This window comes from Lagopus muta, chromosome 2, assembly GCF_023343835.1.
Source record: "Lagopus muta isolate bLagMut1 chromosome 2, bLagMut1 primary, whole genome shotgun sequence".
Taxonomy (NCBI): Eukaryota; Metazoa; Chordata; class Aves; order Galliformes; family Phasianidae; genus Lagopus; species Lagopus muta.
Window position 1 is genome coordinate 73,906,016 of NC_064434.1, and position 23,403 is coordinate 73,929,418.

Below are 23,403 nucleotides of genomic sequence, written 5' to 3' on the forward strand. Positions count from 1 at the left end.
TATTCTTGTGGTCTAGTTTTGCCACTTGCAGCAGACAGCAGAGAGCTGTTTGCCCCACTGCTATAAAGTTCAGCAGCAAAATAGCCACAAGGTATGTGGTGAGTCCCCATCAAAGCCTACCAAAGAGGAATGTTCCTTCCAACAAGTGAATGGTTAGTTAGAAAGTGAATGTCTCCTAGCCAGAGGATAAATGCAAATAGTACATCTTTTCAACCAAATTAAAAAAAAAAAAAAAAAAAAAAAAAGAGAGAATTATTAAAGGAGGAAGGGGATTGGGTATCATCAGAGCTGTAAGATATAAGCACAACATAGGAATTAGGGGAATAGGAGACTATTATGGTAGGAAGAATTGGACAGAGAAAAAGGGGCTATGAAAAAGATTTAGTCTTTTGTTCACAATGCCTTTCTCTTCTACATGTCTTGGAAAAGCTTGTCCAGGGTCCTTCATTCTGAAGAGGATATTTATTTAGTGGCAGTTGTTCTAGTTCTGCACTGTTGATATAGTGAAGTCAAGCCTCTCTGAATTACTGATTTTGTAGGCAAACATTACAGAAATATAATACCTGTAACTGCTGACACTGGGAACCATTCACATGCAGCCAGCTTGAATCTTTGCTTAAACCTACACAAACTTTTGCACTGTATGGACACTTGGGTGTGCATCTGTTCAGGACGCTCTACTTATGTTCTCTGCATTCCCCCTTTTTGAAAGGTTTCCAAGAAAATGGGAACAGAATGCTCAAAATTTAGGAGCTTACTTTTTAGATATCTGGAGGCTGAAATTCTGCCTTATACTCTGTGCTTATATGGCACGTATAAATAATTGAGTGTCTAGAAACAGAAAGCATGTATTTGTGAAAGACATGTCCTTCCTGACTAACCAGATCTTCTTCTATGACAAAATGATCCATTTACATGAGGGTAAGGTTGTGGATGTTGTTGATATGGATTTTAATAAAGTGTTTGTCACTCTTTCCCATGCTTTCTGGAGAAATTGTCTGTTCATGGCTTACACAGGTGTACAGTTTGCTGGGTATAGAACAGTATGGATGGAGTCATAGTGAATGCAGTCAGTCCGGTTGGTGAACAGTCACTAGTGGCATTCCTCAAGGCTCAGTCTTGGAATAGGTTTGTTTAATACTTTTATGAGTGATCAGGATAACGGCATCAAGTGCACACTCAGTAATTTTTGCAGATGATGCCAAGTTAGGTAGGACTATAGCTCAGCTTCAGAGTAGAAAGGCCCTACAACAGGATGCGAATAGGCTGGATCAGCTGAGACCAATCACAGAATCGCAGAATGTCCAGGTTGGAAGGGACCGCAAGGATCTCCAACCCCCCTGCCACATTCAGTGCCACCAACTTCCCCATTTAATACTAGACCAGGCTGCCCAGGGCCCCATCCAATCTGGCCTGGAACACCTCCAGGAAAGGGGCTTCCACAACCTCTCTGGGCAGCCTGTTCCAGCACCTCACCACTCTCTCTGTAAAGAACTTCCTCCTGACATCCAACCTAAATCCCTCAACTTGAAACCATTTCCCCTTGTCCTGCTGTTATCAACCCCTTCAAAGAGTTGACTCCCCTCCTGTTTATAGGCTCCCTTTAGGTACTGAAAGGCTGCAATGAGGTCACGCTACAGCCTTCTTTTCTCCAGGCTGAACAAGCTCAGCTCCCTCAGCCTGTCTTCGTAGGGGAGATGCTCCAGTCCCCTGATCATCTTTGTGACCTTCCTCTGGACCCTCTCCAACAGCTCCCTGTCTTTCTTGTACTGGGGGCTCCAGACCTGGACACAGTACTCCAGATGGGGCCTCACAAGAACAGAGTAGAGGGGAACAATCACCTCACTGTCCCTGCTGGCCACCCCTCTACTGATGGAGCCCAGGATACCATTTGCTTTCCGAGCTGCAAGAGCGCATTGCTGGCTCATGTTAATCCATCAAGACCCCCAGGTCCTTCTCTGCAGGTCTGCTCTCAAGGACCGCTCCTTCAAGTCTGTAGAGATGCTGGAATTCCTCCGGCCCAAGTGCAAAACCTTGCTGTGTTGAACCTCATTATGTTCACCTGGGCCCACCTTTCAAGCCTGTTGATGTCCCTCTGAATGTCATCCCTTCCTTCCATCGTGTCAACCACACCACTTAGCTTGGTGTCATCAGGAAACATGCTGAGGGTGCACTCTATTCCATCATCAGTGTCATTGGTAAAGATGTTAAAGAGCACTGTTCCCAAGGCAGACCCCTGGGGGATGCCGCTCATTACTGGCCTCTACCTGGATATACAGTTATTGGTGACCACCCTCTGTCTGCAGCCTTTTAACCAATTTCTTGTCCATCGAGTGGTCCACCCATCAAATACACATCCCTCCAAGGGATGTAAGGGAGGTAAGGATGTGATGGGGGACCACGTCAAAGGCCTTGCTGAAGTCCAGGTAAATGACATCAGTCTCCTTCCTCTTGTCCACCAATACCATCACTCCATCATAGAAGGCCACCAGATTGGTCAAGCATGACCTTCTCCTGGTGAAGACGTGCTGGCTGTCTTGAATCACATGCTCATTCCTCATGTGATCAAGCAATTCATCCAGGAGGATCTGTTCCATGATCTTCCAAGTACAGAGGTGAGACTCACCGGCCCTTCCTCCAGACATCCAGGACCTCACCTGACAGCCACAACTTTTCAAGTATGATGGAGAGCGGTTCAGCAACCACCTCAACTAGCTCCTTCAGAACCCTGGGATGCATGCCATCTGGCCCCATAGACTTGTACGTGTTCAGCCTCAAGAGGCGATCTCAGATTTGCTCTACCCTTACAGTCGTAGGGGGAGAGTGGCTGAAAAGTTGCCCTGCAAGAAAGGAGTTAGGACTGCCAGTAAATACCAGTGTGGCCAAGAAGGCCAACGGCATCCTGGACTTCATCAGAAATGGTGTGGCCAGCAGGACTAGGAAAGTGATTGTCCCCCTGTATGTGGTACTTTTGATTCTGCACCTGAAGTAGTGTGTTCATTTTTGGGCTCCTCACTACAAGAAGTATACTGACTTGCCCAACTAAGTAAGTTGAGCCTCTGTGGAATCGAGGGGATGGCCAACATGCTGGACATCCTGGTGGGGGTCAGTTGTAGATCACCAAACCAGGATGAAGAGACAAATGAGGCATTCTACAAGCAGCTGGCGGAAGTTGTGCACTCGCCGGCCTGTGTTCTCATGGGGGACTTCAACTTCCTTGATATATTCTGGAAATACAATACAGCACAGAACAAGCAGGTTTCTAGAGTGTATAGAAGATAATTTCCTGATGCAGCTGGTAAGAGAACCTACCAGGGGACAGGCAATTCTTCAATGTAAACCTGGCTTCCTTCACCTCTCTCTGGAGAAATTTATGAAAGGGTTGCCCTCAAAGAGGGCCTTCATCTGTGTGTCTTCTCTTCATGTTCTTTGGACAAAATGGTCCTGTTTTCACTACAGGCTTTTTCATTCTGAAATACTGTGATCAGCGAGTTGATTCCAGTCACTTTGGTAAGTGTTATTACTTATTCATGGAGCATGATTTATTCATAATTTATTACCTATTATTTAGCCTTCTAAAGCAAGAAGGTTACTTAACAATATGACATTTTACATGTGACTTATTTACAAAAGCTGGTATGTAAAAAATAGAATACAAGTTCCTACTAAGTTTATTAACTTTGTGTCTGACAAAAAAGAAAAAAAAAAAATCAGGCTTACAGGCTCCTTGTTTTATAGGTGTTGAGTTGACAACAGTTGCTATCATTTCCTTGGAAGCCTTGAACTATTTACTCTGCTTCTGGCTCCACAGTTTTTTAGTTTCCCAAAGCTCCAAAAGATTTAGTATTCCCTCATCTCTCTGCCCTTTACTTTAGTTGTTATGAGCTGAACAGAGCCTAGGAGCAGTTCCCACGTGGCAGTTGGGCTGGTATTTATGATTTGCTTGGGTGCTCCTAAGTAACTTCCTTTCTTTACTTTTTGTGTCTGAAAACCTGTTAGATTTGATTCCATAGCAATTTGCTTTCATTGCAAACAAACACAAGTCAGGACTACATAAAAAATCCAGAAAATGTGTTGTATATTTTCATAACTATTCAGCATTCTATTGTTCAGCTGGATATTGCTTTCTGCCTCAGTAGAAGTTAAATTTGAAGATGTCCATAAAGGTATTGCTAACAAAATAATAAATAAGTAAATAAACAAGCAATCTCTCCCGCAATCTAGAGGAGAGGAATGTCTTCTACCAAAACAGTCAGTTGAATGATGCTAAGAAAGGACTCCTCAGCTCTGGTAGTGGTTTACTGAAATAGTTAAATATCTGTGTTTCAGTTGTATTACAAGATACTCATTAAAAAAAAAAAAAAAAAAGATTAAAAAATAAAACAAAATAAGACCGAAGAGAAAGTCAGTGAAAAGTTGAGAAGCAAGAAACCTTTTATTTGCAGGAGATTGCTGCAAGTAGCTGGGGAGTTCTTTGTCACTATCAAAGAGGAAAAAATCGAACCGTCCTCAGCTGTGAAATGCTAAAGTATGTCCACACCATTTTGCACATTTTTGTACATCCCTCATTTAACATAGAGAAATTAAATTTCACCAACTTATTTTTGTGGTTATCTAAAACACTCCAAATTAAGGAGCAAATGCCTATATGATTGATGTATAAAACATCAGGTGATTAAGTATCTGTTTTTTCTTTCATTGTTTTTTCCTAGTGGAGGACTCTACTCATTACAGTGGTTTTTTCCATTGGTTCCAAACACTCATTTCAACTTCAGGCCACTAACTCCTGTGCTCTTCTCTGTCAGAATGACAATCTTGTTAATATTTTCTCTTTGTGATGGCACAAATGCACTAGATGAATCATGGATTGGATTTCTTTTGAGTACTTTGGAACAAAAATCAGCTTTCTATAGCTTCTTTTACTGTTAAGTTTCTTCTAAAACAGATTTTTCCAGCAGATTTACACAATCTATTTATTGTAAGTTCTCTGAATTTTATCTGCAGAGATAAAAATTACCTCATCTCAATATATGTGTATACATATATATATATACATATATATGGGTGTATACATATCTCTTGTTTGTGTAATTCTTTAGTCTTATAATACCTTTATGAAAGCATTGCCTCTGTAAATCTGCTTGAATTATAGGTCTTCATTTTCATTGCTTTCTAGGTTAGGTACTTGTCCAGTAATGAAAGGCTACATGTCATGTACGTCCTGAACTAGAGCTCTCTGGAACAAACATTCCCCACAGACTTCTGTGAGGTTTCCTGAGGGATCATAGATTTCCCCTTTTGCAGTTGTTTGCTTAAGGAAACTATATCCTTCACATGCAGTCATATATATTATGCCCCTATTACTTCTCTATTGTGTATCTCATCTAGTGACATTATAAGAAGAAAAAAAATACCCACAAAACAGTACTGCCAACATTTTCCCTAATTTTGCCTTGTCAATTGTCACTATTGATGCTTAAGAAGATTTTATGTGCAGCCTGATTTTCACTGTGCTCTGTGTTTAGGGAAGAGAAAATATGTCAATGAATTTTTGAATAGCAAAGCTGTACTGTGACTGACAGTTATCCTAGTTATTTGAGATACACTGGTATCTATAAAGTAATGTCTGTTCAAGAATGAAATGCCTAATTTCACTTCATTTTGATTGCAGAGCTGATCCACTTAAGTTAAAGAGTGATAAACGACATCATTTTTAAGGCAGGTGTCATACATGCGTTATTTTTTAACTCCATAGTCCAAAATTTTAAATAACTGATTTTCTGTGATGGGGTCTTCTTTATAGACAAAGATGTCAGAACACAAATACAAGGACAAAGCAGTGTTTCATTTCTCTCAGATGTATCCAGCAGAATGTGTTCCCAAATTCTTCCACCTGCACATGAAGCTCCCACCACTGTTGCAGGGCAGCTTTGTCAGTAAATAGAGGATCCAGCAATTCCAGCCTGCCATTTTAGCAGCTACTTGCGGGCTTCAGATATCCCTGCAGTTTCGGCAGGTTTGTCTCCGCCCTCTGCTTAGTGGTTGTCTGCTCTGAGTCTCCTCTACCACTCTTCACCTCCGCTGTACTAAACATCTCTCCTGGTCATCTCTCCCACATTTCTTTTTTTGTCTTTTTCATTTGAGCTGGCCTTTTTTTCAGTGCCCCTTTCTTTTTCCTTGTTACTTCTGAGCCTTTTGTTCTTATTTTCCATTACAAAAATTTAACATTTGTACCTCCTTCCTCTTTGGTGCCTGTGTTGCTTATTTAGTCTATCAACTTTTCAGGATAGGTATAGTCTTTTACTATGTATCTCTGCATACTCTGTACAGAGTCCCATGAGGCTCCTCTTTTGTGTGGTTTCAGACACTGCTGTAGTAAACATGATTAATAATACTAACACGTACCATAATGTGCTGAGTTTATAGCTATCCTATAAAGGAAAATGACTTCTTTACACAGCTACTGATTGTACTTTGTATTTTATCTGCTCTAACTATATGTAGTTTTATATAGTAAGTTTTCCTGGTCTGAAATTGTAACAGTGATGTATTTCAAAGGCTTTTAAAGCCAAGCAAAAGCAGCCTGATCTCACTGAAGTTTAATCAGATTGCCTCTGAATCAGGTAGGACAGCCTGACTTATCATAAGTACATAATTTAATTTTAAGTACTACCACCACGCCCAGGGGCTTTCTTCAAAGGGCACAATGAAAATACTAAAAAGAGAAAGGAAGAAAGGAAGAAAAGAATGGAAGGAAGGAAGAGAGAGAGAGGAGAGGAGAAGGGAGGGGCGGGCAGGAAGGACTTTTTTTTTTTTTTTTTGCAAAAAATGATGAGGTGCCTCAAGGGACCTCATCTATCTGGGCCCTACACTGGATCCAGAAATGTTAAAAATTATATCATTAGCTAGAAAAAAAAAAAAAGAAATCCTGTTTCTTTCCCACAGCTCTTCAATGCTGTGGGTTCTCACAAACCCAGCATGATACATCTTGCATCTTTGTGCTCTAAATTGCTCTGAAATTGGGTCTTGCATAAACGCAGTGCCAAACTAAGGGATCTAGTTTGCCCCCCCCCTCTTTGGAGATACTTCCGCAGGTGCATTTTCCATTTGCTCAGGAAAAAAAAAAGAGAGAATTGATGCATTAGTATTTTCATTAACATTGTGTATGTATTGCCCACATTTCTGTACCCCTGTGAATACAACTGATGTGATGTATCTTACATGTTCTAATAACAATTCTCATCATGTCTGTTCCCCACATGAATAGTCCTCTCAACATGGTAGTCAGTCATTCATTTTTTGTCTTTTGTTGTTAAATCCAATTAAAATCCTAACTTAATTAAGATAAACACTGGTTCTAATCTAAAAATAAAATTCTCTGCAGCAGCAATGTTTTTGCTACCAAAGCTTGAGATCTGTTGCAATAAAATCTAGTTTTGAACCGACTGGTTGCAAAGCCATTACTGCTGCACATTTCTGAAACACCGATTTTCTTCTCCAAACTGAGCTCAAAATCTGGACTTCTGAAGTTCTTCTGTAAATGATAAAAATAAGACTACACAGGGATTTTCAGACTGAAACATAGAGTATAGTGTATTGACAAACAGCTGGGACACAATGGCTGAAATACATCACCTAATCTATCACTTATTTTCTCCTAAAATGAATTAAGCAGTAAAGAAAAAAACAGTGTTCTCATACTTTTGGAAATACATTGTAAACCCTTTTCTCTTTTCAAATACTTTTTCATTCATAAATATTTTAATTTTGCTATTTATCATAATTCTTATTATGGGTTAATTCCATCATTGGAATGAACGGACACTTTAAAACTGAGATGTTTTTTTCTAAGGCCTAAGGCCAGACATTGGCAATGTCATTCAATTCCTTCTAATGACTATTTATGTATGTTCTAGTCTATTTGTCTTTTTTGTATTACCATTATTAACTGCCAAGACATATTAAGGATAAAAAATCAAATGCTCAAATGTTCTAACCTTTAAAATACAGAATGAAACACCTGGAAAAGGTACAAACAGTAGTGCTGCGGATTTCCTTCACAGCATGAAATGTCCATATTGTCTTGAGAACAAAACTACTAGAAGGTAGAAAATAAAGAACATTGGAGGAAGACCAAAGAAACAGATACTTTTGTTGAATCCTTTAAGCAAGCTTTTTAAATGCTTTGCTCTCAGACCTGTAGTGGAATTCAGAAGGAAAAGCCCTCAGTTTCCATTACATGAATACAGAAAATATTAAATTGTTTGATATCTTATGGAAATGTTCTAAAATGAAAAATGTTGTGAGCTGATGCATACTCTCACATACTCTCATTCTGCCTTTTGATATCCTTAAACTCTCTGTGAATCTAACAGTCAGAAACATATTGTCAATCACACCAAATGTCAACTGTGGGAGAACAAGACTATGGAGAGTCAAAGACACAGCTGCAGTGCTTGTGTACCTTGACTGATCACACCAATGGCCAGTGCATCATTTCTTGTGGCATTTCATGGAGTAAAATTGTTTAGGTTGTCACTGAAAAATACTAATTATTGTGTTAAGAGACCCCTGAGTATTCAGTAGTTTTGGGGTGATATTCAGTGATAGAGGTTAAAATGAATATGAAATAGTTCACAAGCATTTGACAATTACCTAAGAAAACTGGAGTGGTCAGGGTAGACACCGATCTCCTTATGCAAGAAAGTACACTGACATCTAAGCTTTCATAAACCATAAATCACCATTTTCTTTTATAGTTGGTGTTCTTGATACTACATTCTGTGTGTTTTCTCAAAAGAACAGAAGTGCTTTTCTGCCAGGTGGTTACATTGGCAAGTCAGTTCTGAATTAAATATACCTTCCCTTAATGAAAGTGTTATAGATTAGAAAGAAGCATCATCTTCTAAGATCATTAGACATCTGATCCATTACTTGATATCCTTTTCTGTGCAGCTGTTTTATATTATATAGGAAGACAATGTCCAGTTATCATTGTAGTTGTGTGCTGAATTGTGGTGTAATAGAAATTTCACTTTGTGTCATCAGATGAGAAATAATTCTTTCCAACGTGGCCTGAAATTATGTCTTTGGCATATTGCTAACTTCCTTCTGTCCAGATACACTGACAGTAAAGACTTCTGAAAAAAAGGATTTGTTGGCAATACTTTTGAGAACCAGATGTACTTTGAATTGTTTTAGGGGTCTCTTGATTCTCACAGAAGTAGTGTGTTGATTATGGGAATGTTCTGAACTGAACTTCTGCAAGTGTTAGCATAAAGGCATTTCAGCAAAATTAGGAGATGAATTCTGTTCAAAGCATTAGCTTGGCTTTGCAGCTTCTACAGGGTGACTGATCTGCTGGTAGCGATGAAGGAGGAATACAAGATCACACCCAGATTTCAAAATTATAATGAAATATTGGCATGCTAAAATAAATCAGTGTCATCAGTGCTTAAGAACTGTCATTCTGTTTAGCTTGTTTTAGACCTGGAAACTATTCTCCGTGGTAGATATTAAACAGCATTTCAGTCTGTTTTGTGATCTAAATTGACAGCTCAATTAGCATTTTCTTTCTAACGTGTTTTTCTGAAAGACCTTTAGGACCAAATTCTGTCCCACACACTGCTTCTGATTTAAAAGTTCATTAGAATTTGTCTAAACACCTCCTTCTACTGTAATTCTCTCAGCTGGGAAAAGGTTAAGAGGCATTTGTTGGCTCACGGAGGCAGATGACTCATAATGCCTGGATTTTAGCAGGGGAAGTGGCTGCCTGAAAAGATAGAGTCGAGGGTGTGGGCTCAGAAATCCCAAAGTAGTCATCTTAGCAACAGCCTCAATAAAAAGAAACAGCATCAATAGAAGTTTCAAGCTGAAGTGTATCTTACTTTCTTTGTTAAGAGAGCCAAATCCCTAAAAGGGACTGGATTAGGATTTTGTGTAATGGATAGACTCTTTGGAGAGTGTGTGACTAAGGCACCTATTCACAGACAGGAACACCAAAGACATATCCAGACTATAAGAATATGATTTCAGTACTGAACTGTGTGATTTAATCAGTAAAGTTGTATAACCCACCTTATACCCTTCCCTTAAATATTTTATTTTCACACAAATATTTAATTTAAATTTGTTTTTTATTTTACGTGAATCAACAGCTATATTCTACTTTGTTCTCACTAAAACACATGTACTTGGCATGTAGCATGCATAGAAATAGAGATTTACCTCGAGTTTTATTTTCTGTGTGATATGAAAAGAAATGAATTCAAAGTGAACATACAAATAAAATAAAATAAAAGCAAACTGAAATCAATTAGATCATTTAGCTGTGTTTTTCCTCTGGCATTCTCTTTCCTAAGTGAGAAGAAATGTCTTGATCTATATTACAAAAAATAAACTTTTATATAATTATCTCTATGCCACCACTGGGTTCAGTTTACCTTTCTCTTCTCAATAGCGCCTAAATACTGAGCAGATTTTTCTTCGTTTATGGATTCAAACACCCTCTTATGTTTGCAGTCCACATCAGGTTGGATTTTTTTTCCTGTTCCATCATAACACTTTTGATGAGATTCTGATTCTGATTACCTTCAGAGGACCAAGCAGCCTGATCTATGGTTGGCAAGCAGGAGAGTTGGAACTAATGATCTTTAAGGTCCCCTCCAATCTAAAGTGGTCTGTGATTCTAACAGCCTGCCTCCTTTTATTAAGTTCATATGTTCCTGCAGTCTCAGCTTCTCAAGAGACACTAGCTTCAGTTACATTGAACTGATTATATTTTCTTGACCACAGCTGAAATTCATGCCCATGTTTAGGGACTGCTGTCTTTGCTATGGATGTAATTTTATTTTGCAGTAACAAACTCAAAATGCATACTTTGCATTAATGGGAATTGCTTCTAATCCAATATATTTTTAGTGTATTTCTTCAAATGGTTGTTTAAAAATTAAGGCACATACATGGAAATCTGCACAATCTTCAGTGAAAAACACATCTGCATTATAATCTAAGAATGAAAGGTTAAGCAGAGTGCAAGAAACTGCAAAGGGAGGACAAAGCTATCATTGAGCTTATGTTGTGCAGTGCGGAGAACAGAGAAAAAAAAAAAAAGAACATTGTTTGGCAAGCTCTTCAGTTTAGTAGCAATTCAAAGCCAAAATAATATAGATGCAGTATCTCAGGGCTCTCTATCAGTTTAAATGTTACAGAGTAGATAGTATCAGTAGATGCGTACCCAGAGTTCATTGTATCCCACTACTGCTTTTTTTGTTACATTTACAGAATGTTGAAATTGGAATTCAGTCTAAGGAACAAGGAACTAAGAATATATATAGAGAGAAAATATCAAGCCCATAGTACACCATTTTCCCAGTTATCATTATTCCCTCTGCTTTTATTTCTCTAAGCATTCTAGCCTATCTGCTTGGGTTACCATATCCAGTTAAAATGAATTTATGTGTGTATTTGTCAGTGGAGTTTCAGCAGCCTGTTTCTTTTTTTTTTTTTTTTTTTTTTTTTTTTTTTTTTTTAAATTTAATGAGATTTTTAGGTTAGACAGAATTTCCTTTCTAACATTTTCTGAGTGCTTCAGAGTCTTAGGGCTGAAGTCAGAGGGAGCTCATTAGTTCTCTAACCACTAAGCATACTTAAGTGCTCAAATCCTATCTTACTCAGACTGTTCTTCATTAATATGAAACAATTTTCTTATGTAATCTGTGATGTATATTAGAGGGAGAAAGAGTATTTTCTTAAGCAAAATTAAATAATATTTCAATGTTATTTTTTGCTATCATCTCCAAGGTCTTAACACTGTGATATTTTTGTAGCACATGAACACCACGTGTAACTGTGTAGAAATAAGATATATGCATTTACCACTCTTGAGGGTACTCAAAGGATAACAAATGTACTTGCACCATTTCTTGCAATCACACTGGACAGGAATTTCTTCCCTGAAAACAATTAGGTTATTCCTCTAAAAATCACTATGTCTGCCTCTAAACCTCCTTGTCCAGACTCTTGCCTCTTATGCAACACATTTCTCTTATGCAAAGACTAAGTCCCCATCCCACATGTCTGGTAAGAAACCTCTTGCCAATGCATCTTGCTCTTGCTGTCTGCATCATGCATTATTGAAAAAATAAATCCACCACCATAAATCTTTGCTTTTGCTACACTTCAGCCATCCCCAGGCCTCTCTGAAGTACATCCTCACATAAAGCATTATGTTTCTCTTTATGCACTACCATAGCCTGTTCAGCAGCTTAGCCAGGCCTGTATGCAGCTGCTTACAACTATACCATGCAGCTCATGTTGTTGGCTTGCTTGCAGATAATCTGCCTTCATCTGTCTGGCTGATGTGTGCTTTGGGAGGAAAATTAAATGGACAGTAATTAGTGAGTGCTAAACGAACAGGCAGAGTTCATTTTAGGTGAATAACATATTATATGGTAATTGTTAAGTAATGGCCTAACCCAGTGATTGAGCAGCTGGGGAAAGGACCTGGTCAGCCCTGGGAGCACAGGTGGAGGCAATTCAGTGTGTGACTGGCAGGGGTGGACCTTATTTAAGGATTGATTGCCACTGGGGAAGGTTATCTAGTTAAACACTTTCACTCGATCTTTGTGGAGTTTCCCTTGCAAGCCTAGCTCTTCAGAGATAGGTGAGCTCTTTTTCTTTGTAACACTATTCTATTGTGCTAGTCCCCTTGTTGTTACACTGCCTGTATCACTATTCCATCACGTTGATCTTTCTGATTATTACCTTGACTATGCCAGCATTTTTTCTTATTTATCTTAAATAAGGATGTTATTTCTCTGAAATAACAAACGTTCAGAGAACTACAGTTGTCCCACTTTTTTGTATTTAAAACATTAACTGTGGAGTAGAGGCATCTTTCTTTGCTTACAGAAATTGGCAGGTAGATACTGTTAAGCTGATTGGTCTTATCAAAGTGTTCACAGTCATTCTTAGCAAGTTACTCCCCTTCTAGCAAATGATCTCTATTCAGATAGTTAATTTTGAGATGAAGTGTGAAGACTTTATAGGTTCCTTTTAAATTCATTTCTCCTACATCTAGAAAGTAGAATTAGATGGAGAAGGGCATTGTGGCCTTCCAAGTGAATCTTGCCTGGTTTTTGTACATACATGATAACTTTCATCTGAATGTTGAGGGCACCGCAGCTTTCTGGATCCTGCAGGTGTCTAGGTTAGGCACAGTGAGAGAGACAGGAAACTATTACCTCTGGAGCATTTATTTAGTGCTTTGCTACTTTCTGAATACCTTGGTCACTATTACAGAAAGTGGCAGGAGTATGCTTTGAGTTTCCAGATACTAAGAACATTCAACAGGTCAGAGTCTTGCTGTTATTTTTGGGTGTTCATGAAAGGAGCCTTCAAGAAAAGCACTATCTCTTATGTGATTTATCTATGCAAATATTGAGTGAAGCAACACTAAAACTTGGTGCCTTTGCCGTGTTCTGTTACATGAGCAGAGATGCCAAATCTGAATGTGGATTTCTGAGCAATTTGTAGTAGTATGTAGAACTGATGAGGATTTGGTTTTTTCTTTCTTTAAATAGAAAAGGATTATTAATATTAGTTGCAGTAGAGCTCATGCTACTCTATTAAAAGTCATAGTGTACAAGCAATGTGAGTTTTTTTCTCTATCTCATTTCTGTTGCTGTGGTTCAGTGTTGGGTAAATGCTCAAAGAGAAGCAGTGGTTCAGATACAAGGTTCTGAGTTAATCCATGTGAATTCTTGAAGATCTTAAGAAAGATTTTGAGGTGGGGCAGCTTTTAGGTCTGTTATTGTCAAGGTTGAGTTATATTTCATTTTAGAGTGAGATTTTTGTCATTTTCTTTTAGTTTTTTTTTTCCAATACAGCCTGTTTTAACTTGTTTGTTTTAATGAACATAAACAAAACACTTACTATATAAATGTTATAAATAATGCTATTTATATAATAAGTACTTGGAAACTTGCTAGCTAAAAGAATGCTGCTGAGTGACTGTATGGTCAATCGTCAGGGAAAAAATATGTCAAAATGGACCATATTATCCTGGAAAATCTGAGATTCTAAGCTACTATGTACAGTCATTCACCAAAGAAGTAGTAGAAAAACTTCTATCTTTAGAGTTTCTGTTTCCCACCTGTATGTGGCTTTGTCTCATTATCTTAGCAACCTGGCCTCTGCTATCAGTGCTACCCTTGCTGACAAAAGGTGAAAATGCATTGTGGAAATAGTCTACTCCTGCCAGAGATGTGCTTGCATAGGTTTTCCTAATTGATTATCGTTATGGTGTTTCCGCAGTCGATAGGAACTAAATTCCTCTGAGAGCACTAATGAGATTGGCTAAAGATTCAATGAAAATAACATCCAGAGGGACTGCAAGGGACATCGTGATTACACAAGGGTCTATTTCTGCTTTCAAGCACACAGGAATGAATCAATTCAATAGAACACAAAAAAAGGCCTGACAGTTTCAGGCTCACCTCTAACATTTTTTCTTACTTCTTACTTAACGCTTACTTCTGGGCACAGCAGAGAAGTACCATCCTAAGACACAGCTCAGCATAGCTGTATACAGGCCTGTTAACTCAGCAGCCTGAAAAAGCACTCAAGTCCAGGATGCTGTTCTTTCACTACCAGATGTTGCAGACTTACTGCATCCCCAGCGTGTGTTCACCTAAACTGGGACAGTTGCACAGGAGCTGACATTCTTTTGGTGATCTTGGTGAAAACCTTGTCTGTTTGGTGGGCATATACAGCAGACTGTGGTGCTGGGGCAGAAGTAGTCCTTGTCCTTCCAAGAAGACGATCTTCTCTTGACAAAGAGAGAGTTCAGGCTGCATGTAGTGGAATATCCATTAAGAAGTTACTTCTGCATTTGAATGGAATTGAGGGTTACAGTCATTGGAAATTGAAGCTTTTAAAGTGATCTTGGCAACAGCAATAACAAAGAAATACAGTACCTCCCATGTCACATTTTTGGTTGCTGCAGGTTATGTTGCCTCTTTGTTATGACTTGAAATACTGTAGATGTTTTGTACCCCTCATGTACATGAATCAGGACATGCTGTCTTATATACAGTTATGGAAATAATGTATTCAAGACTGCAGTTGTGATAGTGCTGCAACTCCATGTAGAAATGTCCAAGTCAAACCTTTTTGGTGTTCAACTTTATGCTGTTTTGTCAGCAGTATTCTTTCTGTAGAGCCTGTTTTGGTAACCAAGGCAGCAATAGAACTCCCAACTCCTTTGGAAGTTTTACAGTTCAGTTCTGTACAGGATCCTATGCTTAAGGGCAAGCAGCAAACAAGCCGAATAGGATGCAGACATGCTAAAGAAAGTATAGTTCATGACAATGTGTTCATTTGTGTCCATATTTAAATAATGTTTTGCTTTCAATGATACCAAAGCAGGCTGAAGTGGAATGGCAAAGTCTTGTCTCAACAGAACAGGTAGAGGGAGGCTGTAACCAAGGTGGCAAAGTAGGGAAGCAGACCTACTGTTCTTTTGCTATCATTCACTGGAGAGTTTCTACTGGAGTAGTGGGCATAGCTCTGCTGCCATTCTCCATCACTCAGTAGTACAATGCAAAAGCCAGACAGAACAGCAATTTGGGAAAAAGGCAGTCTGTGGACCACAATTAGTGTTTACAATTTCTCTTATTTTAATTCTTGTTAGAAGTTAACTCTCAATTTTGTAGAGCTGATGAGAAACCTGCTTTCAAAAGGATCAAAAAACAATGCATTATGTCATAAAAATATGCTAAAAAAAGGTGCAGTTGTTAGGCTGTGCTTAAGAAGTTAAACACAATTAGGTTGTATGAAGAAGGAAACTTAAAAAATAAATAAATGAATAAAATTCACCCTTAGGATTTTTGCTCAGTGTTGTAGACAAACGCTCTGGCCTGAGCCCTCTGCTGTCCATGCAAAGCTTTCTTTTCAAAGTATTCTGGGCTAATACTATGAGAGGTTGAGGACTGGTACATTTATATTATACCATTAGAATGAAAGCATTCAAGTCAGGAATTGCTTTTGGCTACTTTAAGCTTATCAATTATTGCTCTATTTGAAAAAGGGTAGTGAGTCTTAGCTGGTTTGCACATCAGTGTTTCCATTTAAAAAAAAGTTCCTTCCTTCCTCTGCCTTGTATGTGTGATAAAGAAGTCAATTCAAATCCTAGATGCTCAACAGACCTTCTTGTACTCATCTGCAAGTAAAAATGGAGTTATGAGCTATTTACTTCTTTTAGCAATCAGTTTTCTGACCAGAATTTTGCATAGTAGTATATGCAGAAATAGGAATTCCTTTTTGAAGCTGGAAGTACTTAGGATAGCTTTTGCTTTAGGAAAATACAAAAGAAAAGCATTTTTGAAATATGAATTTTACAAATTATTTCCTATGTGTATATTATACATTTTCTGCCTTGAAAGAGCAAAAACCTTGATTGTGTTCAGACTGTGAAGTGAAGTGCAACTCTGCCTGGACATGGCCATGGGACATGGCTAGTACTGATTACTGTGTGCCAGGTACAAAGAAGGCTGGAGTCTGGCTTAGTAGAGGCAGTGAAACACTGTAAACCATGGGTATCCAGTTTTTGGCTTCCCTGGGCTGTGCTGAGTGAAGAGGACGTGTCTTGGGCCAATGTTTTTGTTGTTCCTGAGCATTGGATTTGCTCCTGGGGCAGGTCCAGGCCACTCAGCAAGGAAGAGCTGCTGCCATGATGGCACAGGCCACGTGGCACACCGCAAGCTCTCCTGGGATTTATGTGGCCCACAGGTTAAGAAGACCTGCTGGGTAAATGATCACGTGAGATCTAATGACAGTGTCAGTTGTTGTGATCTTGTAAGGAAGTTGGCTATGACATGGACTTCCAAATCAAATAAACTGAGGCCAAGGTAGGAACAGCATTGATTATGGGGGTCGTGTAAGGGGACCATATATATTGTAGGATTTAGCCATGTAAAATTATGCTGAAAAATTATCACATACTAGAAGCTCAATCATGGTTTTGCAATAGATCACAAGGAAAGAGCAGTGATTCACTGTTACCCTGCAAGTACACATCTGTGTGAGCCACAAGAGACATACATGTGCAATGGAAAGAAGAATTATTTTGTTGGCTCACAATAATTTCACTCTGGCTCCTGCATGCTTCACATATCAGAGACTGGAATAAGCAGCATCATATGAATTACATCTCACTTTCCTACCAGAGCTCCTTGCTGGCTAGGTCTTTCTGAAGGGAGCCTTGTATAGGTCAGCAGGATGTTTGGTGAGCTGGATCTGTGCATGAATCACTGTAAAAAATTAGCACTGTGAAATATATGCACAGTAAGTATTGACACGTTATTGTTACGACTTTATTTTGAGAAAGGTTAGCTAAAGGTAGGTAGTAGTAGAAGCAACACTGTGTGCTGTGATTGCATTCTGAAATGTAAAATGTTGGAAACCTGCCAGGCACTTTGCAATGAAAACAGTAGTGTGGACAACAGAGAGGGAAGGTTATTGAACACTGATTCAGCAAACAAACAATGACATATTGTGAAGATATGTACCTTCCCAGAGGAGACATTAAGTATCCCTTAGGATACTTAAGATGTTCCAATAGATATAACAAGTGTTCGTTGGTTAAGATGATTAATCCAAAGATTCCTGCAATAACTTGAAGGAAACTTCTCTCTGCTGTGAGAGAAGTGGTGACATAGCCATTGTTCTTATTTGTATTATTTTATTTTTCTGTATAGTATTTCCATGAGCTAATTTCAAAGTATTGATTAAAATATAGCATTTGTATATAATTCTAGCTAGGTTGGTAATTCACTATCAAGAATGAATTTCTTTTCTTTGAACTCAAAATGAGTTTAATTTGCATTCATCCCATGAACAGTTGACTTAGTGGGTAGAGAGTCAAACAAGTAAGTTCAAAGCAAAACCATTTCTAAGAGAACCCTGGAGAGCAGATAGTATGTTAGCAATGAGGAGAAAAAGCTACAGGGAGACAGCAGTTTAAATAACCAAGGCAGATTTAAAGGTAAGCTCCTAAAAGGACTTCTCAAAGGACTAGTCAATACTTCAGTAACTGGGAAACTTATTCCTATGTAAAGTGTGTTTTTATATATGTACCACACATATGTACCACTGTTCTCATCTGACTTGGGATGTGAAGACTGTCATGAGACTTGTCTGTGGAAAGCTGCTACACCAGTATGATGCTTCAGAGCTTTGCTTAAGAGTAGGATATTGCAAAATTTCACTTCATAAATGGACAAGGAATAGATATGTATTTGGCTCATTTGCGATTTTAAAGTGCTTTGTGATGAAGGAAGATCTTGCTGCTACTTGGGATGAATAAACATGTTAATGTTTAATTCAATACAAAGTTTGGTAATTCTGTAGTAGAGGAATGATCATCATACTTCAGAAAACAGTGAAATTCATCAGCTATAGGTTGGTAAAGGGCTAGATAAACAAACATAATATTACACCAACTGTTATGCATCTTAGACAAAGGCTACTGGCCTGATGTATTAGAATAAGAATGTATCAAAGTTACAACATCTCTTCATTAATTAGCTACCTGGCCAGTTTTGTCCAATTGAGATTTTTTCTATTATTATATTAACTTACACTAGGAGGGGAAAGAAATTAATTAGAGGAGAGTGGAAATAAATCAGTAATTCATTGCCTTACATAAATCTGCTATGAATAATGGTAGATTTTTTTTTATATTACTGTAACAGATTTGAAATATATCACTTTATAGAATTACTTAATTATTTGTTTTTTTTTTATCTCTTCCAATACTTTAGTGTGCCTGGCTTCAGTAAAACCTTTATTGTTGTGTGTGGGGGGGAAAAAAATAGTCTCACAAGGTCTAGAATGTTGGTACACAATCCAGTGAAAACAACTTCTAAGAGAATCATACATTCTGTGAGGTGCTCAGTCTAATTTCATGGTGATGGCTATGAGGATGTGATATGTTTCATATTACTCAGAGGTATCGTGTGTAATAAATGAGTAATGAGCCAGAATTTCAAATAGGGATGTTCCTAATAAGTTCAAATGGAGTTTACTTGAGTTTAAGATTAGGAAAATTGAACGTCACAGTATTTCCATCACGTGTTTACAAAGAAAGTAGCTTACTGCCTGCAGCGTAGCATTGTCCTAGGTTTATCAGTTTTACTTTTATCTTGTTTGAATTATCTCAAACTTTTTTTCTGCCCACTGCACCCTATGAGTGAAATGGGAAACAGGACATCCTTCTAGTAAACAGTCAGTCTTTATTTTTTTAACTGTAATTTAAAATCAATCAGAAATACGAATTTATGTTATCTCCATGTTCAAACCTATTGGCTGGCACATGGGTGATGCTTCAGTAGGAGTGGTGGCTAGTGCTACAGATGCTGCTGTGGAAGGTGATTGTGCATTGCCAGAGCACTGGGACTGGAGTATGGTCTTGTATTTATTCATTATTCACAGCCAGACAATGGAAGAGGCTTTTGTGTAGCCTTCTTTTGTGAGGAGTTACTGGATTTTCAGCTTAATATATGTGTGAATTACATTATTTGATTTCTTAAACATTGCCTTCACAATCCAGAAGATGTGTTCCAGTTCAGTGCTCCTAATACAAAGTTGCATTGTGCCTGGAAATTACAACAACTTCAATAGGGAAAACCTAGCAAATAAGTAGTGTAAGTAGGAAGAGTAAACGGACTGTAAAAGACCAACCAAGAATTTTGATAGCTCTTCCCCACCCTTGGGAAGGTTATATTCAAGAACACTAGCAATTCTTAATATCTATTCTAATTTGTAGAAATCCCAAATATCAAATGAAGAAGCTAATTAAAGACATGATTCTAATTACAATTAGTTTTTTTTGTTGTGAAAGTGACTCAAAAATTGCATGATGGGACTCCTTTATCTCTCAGGAATTTCAGAACAAAAGTAGCTAGTCTGTGAGGAGAAGATAAAATTACTTCTGTGAAGTCTTCTTCAGCTCTGTAAAACAGGTCTGGAACGTAAAATGGAAGCTTTAAAGCTTGTACATACATTTGTTCCTTGGTAATTCTTCCCAGAGTGGCTCACCAGACAGTTCAGTTCCTTGGGTTAAAGCTGCACATCCTTTTCTCTCTAGGCTTGGTAACAAACCTCAAGAGTTTATTAAAGGGGTCCCACTCAAGCATTTGCAGAGCTGGGTTGGATAGCTTATCACCTTTTCACCAACACGCAATGATACAGTATCTCACTGGTTCAGATCAGTACAAGTTGTGTGTTTCTTCTCCAGCAAGGCATGTTCATCTATGCTTTAAGATGACAATGCTTACAGTGATAAGGAAAAGCATGCCTAAAATGCAACTAATACAGGATTTTTAGAAGCTGTTTGAGCAGGATTCAGTTTTAGACTAAGACATAAATCTAGGTGCCTGTGTGTGGATGTCTTCATGCAAATGAAGCATCGAATGTCCTGGTCAGTGGTGATCTTGTCAGTAGTCAGTGGAATTTAAAGAAAGGTTTGTTTTAGCTGTTCTAATTGTTATAACTTGATCAGCTGAATCACCAGAACCATAACACATAATATGTGCTCCCTTCAAATAAGAGCTTATAAATCATGGGAACTACAAATACTCAATGCAAAATGCAAAACACTATATCTTGTGTATTTAATGCTTTCATGTATAATTTTTAGGTACATCAGCTACAACTATGTGTGGACTTATACAGACAATGGACTTAAAAAGAAAACTGATTAAAAAAAGATTCTGAAGGCTGATTTCCCTACAGTAGTCTCCTTGTATTGATCTTAAATCCAGTCATCATCACTATGAAATTCATGTGAAAGATATTTACTGGAAGAGTCTAGGAAGTGAGATTTAACCCTTTCCTGATTACCAAAATGGTCTCATAGGAGAGGTTACTTCTGTTTTCTTATAGTCTTTCTGCTCCCACTTCACTGAATTTCTGATTTACTCTTTCTTTCTTTGTTCTAGTCTACTATCCTGTCATTTCTTCTCCCTCTAAATTGTGTTATCTAACTTTTTTTTACCTTAACAACTGGAGAGCATTTAAGCTAACAACCCTTGCACCTGACCTGTTCCAAGCTGGGTTTTGCTTCACTGTGATAGACTGGATAAGGGAACTGCAAAACTGAATTTCCGTAAGAGAAAACCTCAGTACCATAGTTGCTCCTACTTGCTCTTTCCTGCTCCAGCATCATATTCTGCTGTCCTCTGAGTTCTTCTGATACAGCTGTTTATGATGTCTTGACTGTCTGTACATCAGTTTAACCACCAACAGCACAAGAACCACCCAAACGAAAAATACAGTGCCGTTATCACTTGTATTGACAACAGTGATGGTGTGGGGAGCTGCAATGTAGGGATAGGACATTTTTTCACATTGACTTCCTGACAAAGAATATGTATAACATAATGCTAAATTAAGTTTTCCTCTTCTCCTAATTCTCACATTTTGACTAATAGAAGATTAATAAATTACCTATGTCTTCAGACTGTTTCTCTTCTGTCCTCATACTATTACAGCTGCAAAAAAAGTTGTTTCAAAGAACAAAATTAAAATTTATTTTCTCCATAAGGTCAATAGGACTTCGAAAAGCATAAAATGATATCTGCTGAATTTAAAACCTTCGTATTTCATAAATTTCTCTTTTCTTATATAAAAGAAATATTCAACTTAAGTTCAAATTAGAGATATCAATACAGCGTTTCAGTTCCTTCCCCAAAGTGTAATTTTGCAGTTGGCTTAGGATTCACAGATGTAAAATGTATTATGCTTACCTCCAGTAGTACTTCACACAATCTATATTATTACCGTGTGTACAGGATTATTCAAACTTTTGAAACTTATTTTACTACCACTATTTCAAAATATGTTGTACTTGCTCATAGTCCTTACTGTTATCTTGCATCACAAATAAACTTACAATAGTGTGGAGCTATGATCTCATATTATGAACATTTAACTTAGTAATGAGTACATCCAGTTCATTTTATTTCTAATTAGTATTGATTCCATTTTAGCATAAAGATACTAATATGAAATTAATTGCTTTTCCTGTCAACGGCCACTAATATAATTCAGTTACTGATGCTTTTTTGTGTATCTGCTTTGTGACCTATTTGTCTTTTTTTTTTTTTTTTAATTAGAAATAGAAATATGGCATGTGTGACAAAGGTAAATTTGCTAGATACAAAACAGAGTAGCTGGACAGTCTAGCAGAGGTCCAGGTGGGGAGAAGAGGAGCAGCTGGGTCTTCTCCTTGTGCATTTCTCACTTGAAGGCTGCTTCCCTTCTCCCCCACCCCCTCAAGCTGCAGCTCTCCCCATCTGGCAGATTATCTGCTATGTAGGTGCATAGAAAATAATCTGATTTCAAAGCACATTGCCCTTTTTATAAAGGCTATATGTGTTAAATTATATTCTTATTATATTCTTTGGTTATCACAATGCTTAAAAATATTTGATTACTGAAAATTGAAAGTGGCTATTTGGTTACTCTTATTAGTTACAGAATTATGTTCTTTCCTCATACTACATGTCAGTCTGCACTTTCTCTGTCTTGCTTCATTGTTCTGTCTTTTGAATAGTCATTTGAAACTAATTTCTGACTAGTAAGATAGTTCCTATTTAACTATACCAGAACATTAAAGGCTTTCTGGTGATCAAATTGAACGCTGACCTGAAAGCAATTTCGGAGTGTAAATACTGTTGTATGAAAGATAGAACATTCCTGAAGAATTTTTGGTGCTTTGAAACATAGCTTTTAGATAAAAATTAAGCTTTGAAATTCTTTTTGAAGTCTAGTTAAAAATAAAATCTGTTTTGATATGATTCAGCAAAATTATATGAAATTGACAGACTCTGATGTTTATAAGTATGTAATGAAAATACTAAAATCGGATATAATGCTGTGTTGAAGTACACCACATTTCATTTACCATACATTATGACTGAGTGTTTAAATCATTTCAGTAGATTTTTTTGTATAGTAACCTTTGTCTTCCAATTAACACGTTCTAAAATTGAAATGGATGTAGAAACACTTCTTGGTTTTTTGCTAGTCCTTTTATTGAATTTGATAGATATTTTTCAGTTGATGAAAATGGTTTCTTTAGCCTTTCTGATTGCTATTAACTCTTGAAAGTTTGGGATCCTTCATATCTTCATTTACGGTGTCACATAGTCCTATTTGCTCTATACACAACATATAGCTTTGATATTGTTCTGTTTATGCCTAGGATCTTTGCTTTTCTTAGTACATATAACTAGATTTCAGCCCATATCTATCAGATAAGTAAAAATAAGGTTTACGTAAACACACAGACAAAATGTAAACTATATGAAGAGTTATTACAGAAAGTCTGAAATTTCA

At 37.7% G+C, this 23,403-nt stretch overlaps 1 protein-coding gene across 6 annotated transcripts in view; it reads left to right on the forward strand.

Moving 5' to 3' along the window:
* The window catches only part of CHRM3 (cholinergic receptor muscarinic 3), a 255,601-nt gene that overhangs the window by 174,184 nt on the left and 58,014 nt on the right, over nucleotides 1-23,403 (forward strand). Inside the window, exon 1 of one of the 6 annotated variants that reach the window (XM_048936922.1) lies at nucleotides 12,612-12,664. The exons of 4 other annotated variants lie outside the window; for them this stretch is intronic. The gene's annotated coding sequence lies outside the window, so the exon portion shown is untranslated. Of the gene's footprint in view, nucleotides 1-12,611; nucleotides 12,665-23,403 lie in introns of those variants that run through there. One more of the 6 variants, XM_048936923.1, reaches the window with a different exon arrangement.